This window comes from Polyodon spathula, chromosome 3 (assembly GCF_017654505.1).
Source record: "Polyodon spathula isolate WHYD16114869_AA chromosome 3, ASM1765450v1, whole genome shotgun sequence".
NCBI lineage: Eukaryota > Metazoa > Chordata > Actinopteri > Acipenseriformes > Polyodontidae > Polyodon > Polyodon spathula.
This window is the reverse complement of record NC_054536.1, coordinates 97411347-97417759: the sequence shown is the minus strand read 5'-3', so window position 1 is coordinate 97417759 and position 6413 is coordinate 97411347. Positions and strand designations below refer to the sequence as shown.

Below are 6413 nucleotides of genomic sequence, written 5' to 3'. Positions count from 1 at the left end.
ATAATATCGGCTGGTCTTAACCTTATTAGAAACCTCACTCAACATATTCTCCAACGTTTCATGCAGCACTATAAAAACTTCTGCGCAGGAATCCAAATCATACAAGGGTGTAAAGTTAAGAGAGTGCTTCAATTCGATATTGTTAAACATAGGTCTCTGTCTAATCTGCACAGCTTCCCCATTAATTCTATCCCCCTCGTTAACCCTCAAGGGGTTCTGCAAACCAGAAGGACCTGCCACTTGATCATCATTACGTATTAAATCAGCCCCTGGGACTTTTGTGCTTGAAGAGTCACCCTGACAAGCCCCTCTGTTTAAGCCACCCCCTATATGGCTTTCCATATCATTTACATTCTCTGTAGTAACATGATTTTCTCTAGTCATTTCTTGCAATAGTTTATCCATAGAGTCAAAATTGATATGAGTCAATTGAGCATCATTATTACCCAATGAGTTAATGTCGTTTATATTTTGGCTATAGGGATTTATAGGGGGCCCGTCTACAGAAAGTTAATCAATCAGAGCTTTGATTTGTGGTAAATTATACGAATTATAATTTAAATCATTTAATAGTTTGTCTAGATAGTCTAAATTCTCGAAAATCTCCTAAATTTATGGGGTGATTAGTGCATGGATTTACATCAGTGGTTTGAGACTTACAAGGTGTATGGGATTTTGTATTTATTGAACATTTGGGGGCGATTACAGAATTTGCCACAGGTTGACTCGGATCAACCTTTTTTTTTATTTTTTTTTTTAACAACTGCCACAATATCATCATTAGCAGAATCATCATCAGTATTAATTTCCAAATGCTTCCTCTTACAAGTTTTTTTCCGAAAGGGCACCATTATTGCTTTACAATTACAATGTTACTGACTTAAAAAAACCCAGAGTTCGCAGCAGCGTAATTAAGGTTTGTATATTGCGTTGCATCTCAGTGTCAGTAACCAGGGCCCTTATAGCAGGATGGCGGTTAATGATCTGATCTATAGTCACATGTACATGTTTCAAGAGATCCACACTGTGATACCTAATTTTCGAAGGTGAGACAGGCGTTGTTTTCAGAATAGGAGGTGCTTTAGAGACTGGAGGGGTGACTCTCGGACTCGTGGAATCGCGTAAACTTCTGGAAATTCTACGCGGCCTTTTAGACTTTGAATCCCCGATAGCGGCTGTGTTGTCCTCAGAAGACGAATCGCTGACCACTATAACAGGAGTTCTTGCGGGTCGTTCTAAAATGAAAATATACCAGAATACGCTGTCAGAACAACATACATTAACATAAGTATAATGAAATATGTAACATTATTTTTTTTTTTTTTTTTTTTTTTTTTTTTTTTTTTTTTAAATGCGTCATTTTAAATAGTTACTTACTTTTGAGTGGTCTTTTTTCAGCTATTGACGGTTTATGGTTGTTTTTCTTTACATGGAAGCCCTCAGATGTGGTTGCAGCGAAGTACCTTTTGGTTTCTTCAGGGCTTTCTAAAATAATAATAATTATATAAAGGGGTAAATGTGACTGTTTTATTAACCTAAAATATTTAATTATACATGATCAAGCATATTTTATTAATCTATAAAACAAATACTGTTCATACTTTTTGACACTTCAAAGGCCAAAGGCAGGTCCTCGAAAGGTATCTTAAAATACTCTTCCAGCTGTTCAGGGTCCTCAAAAAAATCTGAATATAAAACAGAATGAAACAGGTATATTTAAAAAAATGAAATAATAATAATAACAATAATTAAAAAAAAAAAAAATAAAAAAAAAAAAAAAAAAAAATAAATAAAAATAAATAAATAAAAATAATATGTAATTACATATCTATATTTGTTAATAATAAAAATAAAAAAACTATATATATATATATATATATATATATATAATAAAAAATAATAATAACTTTAAATAATTATACATACCTTAATATCCTATTATATGGGTTATTAATAAAAACAAAAATAAATAAAAATAAGTAATAACTTTAAATAATGTAAACAACTATAATAATTATACTCACGTTCAGACTTATCCGCAGTCTCGGCATCAGTGTTTAAAAAATCCTCCGAATCAAACTGTTGTGTTGGGAATTCAGCATGTATCGGACCTCCGGAGGGTCCAGCTGTAATTTAAACTCTGCGTGAATACACTGAGGGAAAAATAAAATCGCGCTATTCAGGTATGACGCTAGCAGGAGTTAAACGAGGCAGTCTTCCCAGCGACAGCGAGTGGAAGCGACAGCGAGTGGGAGAAGTACAGCGTGGAAAAGTACAGAGCAGTTTCGAAGCAGTTGGAAAGCAGGTTGACGGCTGCAGAAGAAACTAAACTTCAAAAAAAAAAAACCCTCAACATGGTCTTCAAGCCAGTAATCTGTGACACCTGCTTGATGTGGGAAATCCGAGAAAACCCAGCGGAGCTAAACCAAGTGTGCGTAAAGTGCCGCGCGATCCAGGATTTGCATAAACTAGTAAGCATGCTAGAAATGGAGCTGGAGGAAGTGAGACAGCAACAGGATCTTGAGGAACTGGCACACCCACAATTCATGGAAGTCTGCATCACCCCTAACAGACTGAAAGCCACCAGGGAGATAGAAGGTCAGAACAGCTGGGTTCAGGTAGGCAGAAGCAGGGAAAAAAAGAAACTTTGTCAAACACAACTACCAGAAATCAAAACAACCAACAGATTTGAGTCACTTCAGAATTGTGATGAGCAGAACCAACAACAAGAGAATGAAAGGAACAACATCCTGGACCCTATTGACAGTGGTGACCAGACAGCAAAAAGAAGGGAGGTCATGATTGTTGGGGACTCCATATTGAGAAACACAGCAAGTTCAATTCGCAGTTTGGACCCCCTTACTACAACAGTGTGCTGCCTTCCGGGAGCCTCGGTCAAGCACATCACTGAAAACGTGGACAGGCTCCTAGAACGAACAGGAGACGACCCGGTAGTAGTCGTCCACATCGGTACAAACAACATTGGAAGAGACAGACCAAAATCCCTGCAAAACAAATTCAGAGAGCTAGGAAGGAAATTAAAAGAGAAAACCAAAACTGTGGTATTTTCTGGTATACTACCCGCACCTTGCAAAGGACCATATGGACAGCTGGAAATAATAAATCAAAACCAATGGTTGAAGACGTGGTGCACACGGGAAGGCTTCACCTATCTTGATCATTGGACCACTTTCTACAACGAGGACTATCTGTATAGACGGGATGGACTGCATTTAAATAACAAGGGAACTAGTCTACTTGGAGAAAAGATCCTCGAGCAGGTTCGGAAGCATTTAAACTAGAAAGGAAGGGGGGAGAAATCAACAAAAAAACAGAAGGGAGACCGCATCAAAACAAGGACAACAACTCAGGTAAGACAACCATTAAATGTATTTATCTAAATGCTAGAAGTATCAGAAACAAAATTCTAGAACTTGAAGCTACTGCACTAACAGGTAACTATGATGTGATAGGTGTTACAGAAACTTGGTTGTCTGAGAGTGATGGGGACGAATATAATATTTGTGGGTATACACTGTATAGGAAAGACAGGCAGGACAGAAGAGGAGGAGGGGTAGCGCTATACATAAGAAACAGTCTTGAAGCCCAGGTGTTAAACCTGGACAAAGAAAATAAAACCGAATCAATATGGGTCAGAATAACAGACAAAAATTCAAAGGGCATAATAATAGGAGCATGCTATAGACCGCCAGATTCAGACGGTGAGCACAATAATCTGTTATACAATGACATTAGAAATGTGTGTAGCAAAGGAGAAGCCATACTAATGGGGGATTTCAACTTCCCCCAAATAAAATGGGAAAACCTGGTGGGTAGCACGAAGGATGAAATTGAAATGGTGGAAATGAAAAATGACTGCTTCCTAACACAATTTGTGAAGGCACCGACTAGAGGGGAGGCATGCCTTGATTTAGTCTTTTCAAATAACGAAGACAGAATAACTAAAACAGAGGTCAGAGAATCACTGGCAAACTCAGACCACGAAATGGTCTCATTTGAAGTGTTTTTTAAATCCCCAAAAGTAAAGACTAAAGCTAAGGTTTACAATTTTAGAAAAGCAAACTATGAAGGCATGAAACAGAGACTAACAGAAGTAGATTGGAGTAAAATAGAGAAAACACCCACAGAAGAAGGATGGTTGTTCTTCAAAAATGTAGTACTAGAGGCGCAAAACAATTACATCCATAAAGTAGACAAATCTAAATGTAAAACTAAATTGCCAAAATGGTTTAATAGATCAATTAAAAAAAATATTCAGCGAAAAAAGGCACTTTACAGAGCTTTAAAAAGGACCAAAAAGAAAGTACACAGAAAGAGTACACAGAACTGCAAACGCAAGTCAAAAAAGGAAGTTAGAAAGGCCAAGAGAGAAATAAAAATGAACATTGCTAAGGGAGCTAAAACCAAATTCCAAAATGTTTTTCTATTATTATAACAGCAAGAGATCTTAGTTGTAAAACTAAATTGCCAAAGCAAACGCAAGTCAAAAAGGAAGTTAGAAAGGCCAAGAGAGAAATAGAAATGAACATTGCTAAGGGAGCTAAAACCAATTCCAAAATGTTTTTCCAATATTACAACAGCAAGAGAACATTCAAAGAGGAGATTAAATGTTTAAGAGATACAAATGGCAAAATCGTAGATGAAGAAAAAAAAAATAGCAAATATATTAAATGATTACTTTTCACAAGTTTTTACAAAGGAAGATACTGACAACATGCCCCACATGTCATCCAGTTCCTATCCAGTTTTAAATAACTTTAGCATAACTGAGGCAGAAGTGTTAAAGGGACTAGGAGCTCTTAAAATAAACAAATCCCCTGGGCCGGATGAGATCCTCCCAGTAGTACTCAAAGAAATGAAAGAAGTAATTTACAAACCGCTAACCAAGATCATGCAGCAGTCTCTTGACACAGGGGTGGTACCGACAGACTGGAAAATTGCAAACGTAATACCGATCCACAAAAAGGGAAACAAAACTGAACCAGGTAACTACAGACCAGTAAGCCTGACTTCTATTATATGCAAACTTATGGAAACTATAATAAGATCCAAAATGGAAAATTACCTATATGGTAACAGGGTACTGGGAGACAGTCAACATGGTTTTAGGAAAGGGAGATCGTGTCTAACTAACTTGCTTGATTTTTTTGAGGATGCAACATCGATAATGGATAATTGCAAAGCATATGACATGGTTTATTTAGATTTCCAGAAAGCTTTTGACAAAGTCCCGCACAAAAGATTAATTCTCAAACTGAACGCAGTTGGGATTCAAGGAAACACATGTACATGGATTAGGGAGTGGTTAACATGTAGAAAACAGAAAGTACTGATTAGAGGAAAAACCTCAGAATGGAGTGTGGTAACCAGCGGTGTACCACAGGGATCAGTATTAGGTCCTCTGCTATTCCTAATCTACATTAATGATTTAGATTCTGGTATAGTAAGCAAACTTGTTAAATTTGCAGACGACACAAAAGTAGGAGGAGTGGCAAACACTGTTGCAGCAGCAAAGGTCATTCAAAATGATCTAGACAAGATTCAGAACTGGGCAGACACATGGCAAATGACATTTAATAGAGAAAAGTGTAAGGTACTGCACGCAGGAAATAAAAATGTACATTATAAATATCATCACTGATACACTGCAGATCCATGCACTGTGAATCACTGATACACTGATCATCCATGCACTGTGAATCACTGATACACTGCAGATCCATGCACTTTGAATCACTGATACACTGCAGATCAATGCACTCTGAATCACTGATACACTGCAGATCCATGCACTCTGAATCACTGATGATCAATGCACTCTGAATCACTGATACACTGCAGATCCATGCACTCTGAATCACTGATACACTGCAGATCCATGCACTGTAGAATAACTCGTAGAATAATGCACTTCTGAATCTTATACAATGCAGTCTGTAGGTACTTATGAATCACGGTGGAATGCTCTAATCACTGATACACTGCAGATCCATGCACTCTGAATCACTGATACTGACTGCAGCACTCTGATGCACTTTGAATCACTGATACACTGCAGATCCATGCACTCTGAATCACTGATACACTGCAGATCCATGCACTCTGAATCACTGATACACTGCAGATCCATGCACTCTGAATCACTGATACACTGCAGATCAATGCACTCTGAATCACTGATACACTGCAGATCCATGCACTCTGAATCACTGATACACTGAGATCCATGCACACTGCAGATCCATGCACTCTGAATCACTGATACACTGCAGATCAATGCACTCTGAATCACTGATACACTGCAGATCAATGCACTCTGAATCACTGATACACTGCAGATCCATGCACTCTGAATCACTAATACACTGCAGATCCATGCACTCTGAATCACT

At 37.7% G+C, this 6413-nt stretch overlaps 1 long non-coding RNA gene across 1 annotated transcript; it reads right to left on the bottom strand.

Annotated features, from left to right (window-relative positions):
* Nucleotides 1–960: 960 nt before the first annotated feature.
* On the bottom strand, nt 961–1685 carry LOC121308878. The gene is made up of 3 exons (XR_005948576.1): nt 1602–1685; nt 1378–1485; nt 961–1235 (listed from the first exon to the last, which is right to left on the bottom strand). It is a non-coding gene; the product is annotated as an uncharacterized LOC121308878 (long non-coding RNA).
* Between the last annotated feature and the right edge of the window lie 4728 nt (nt 1686–6413).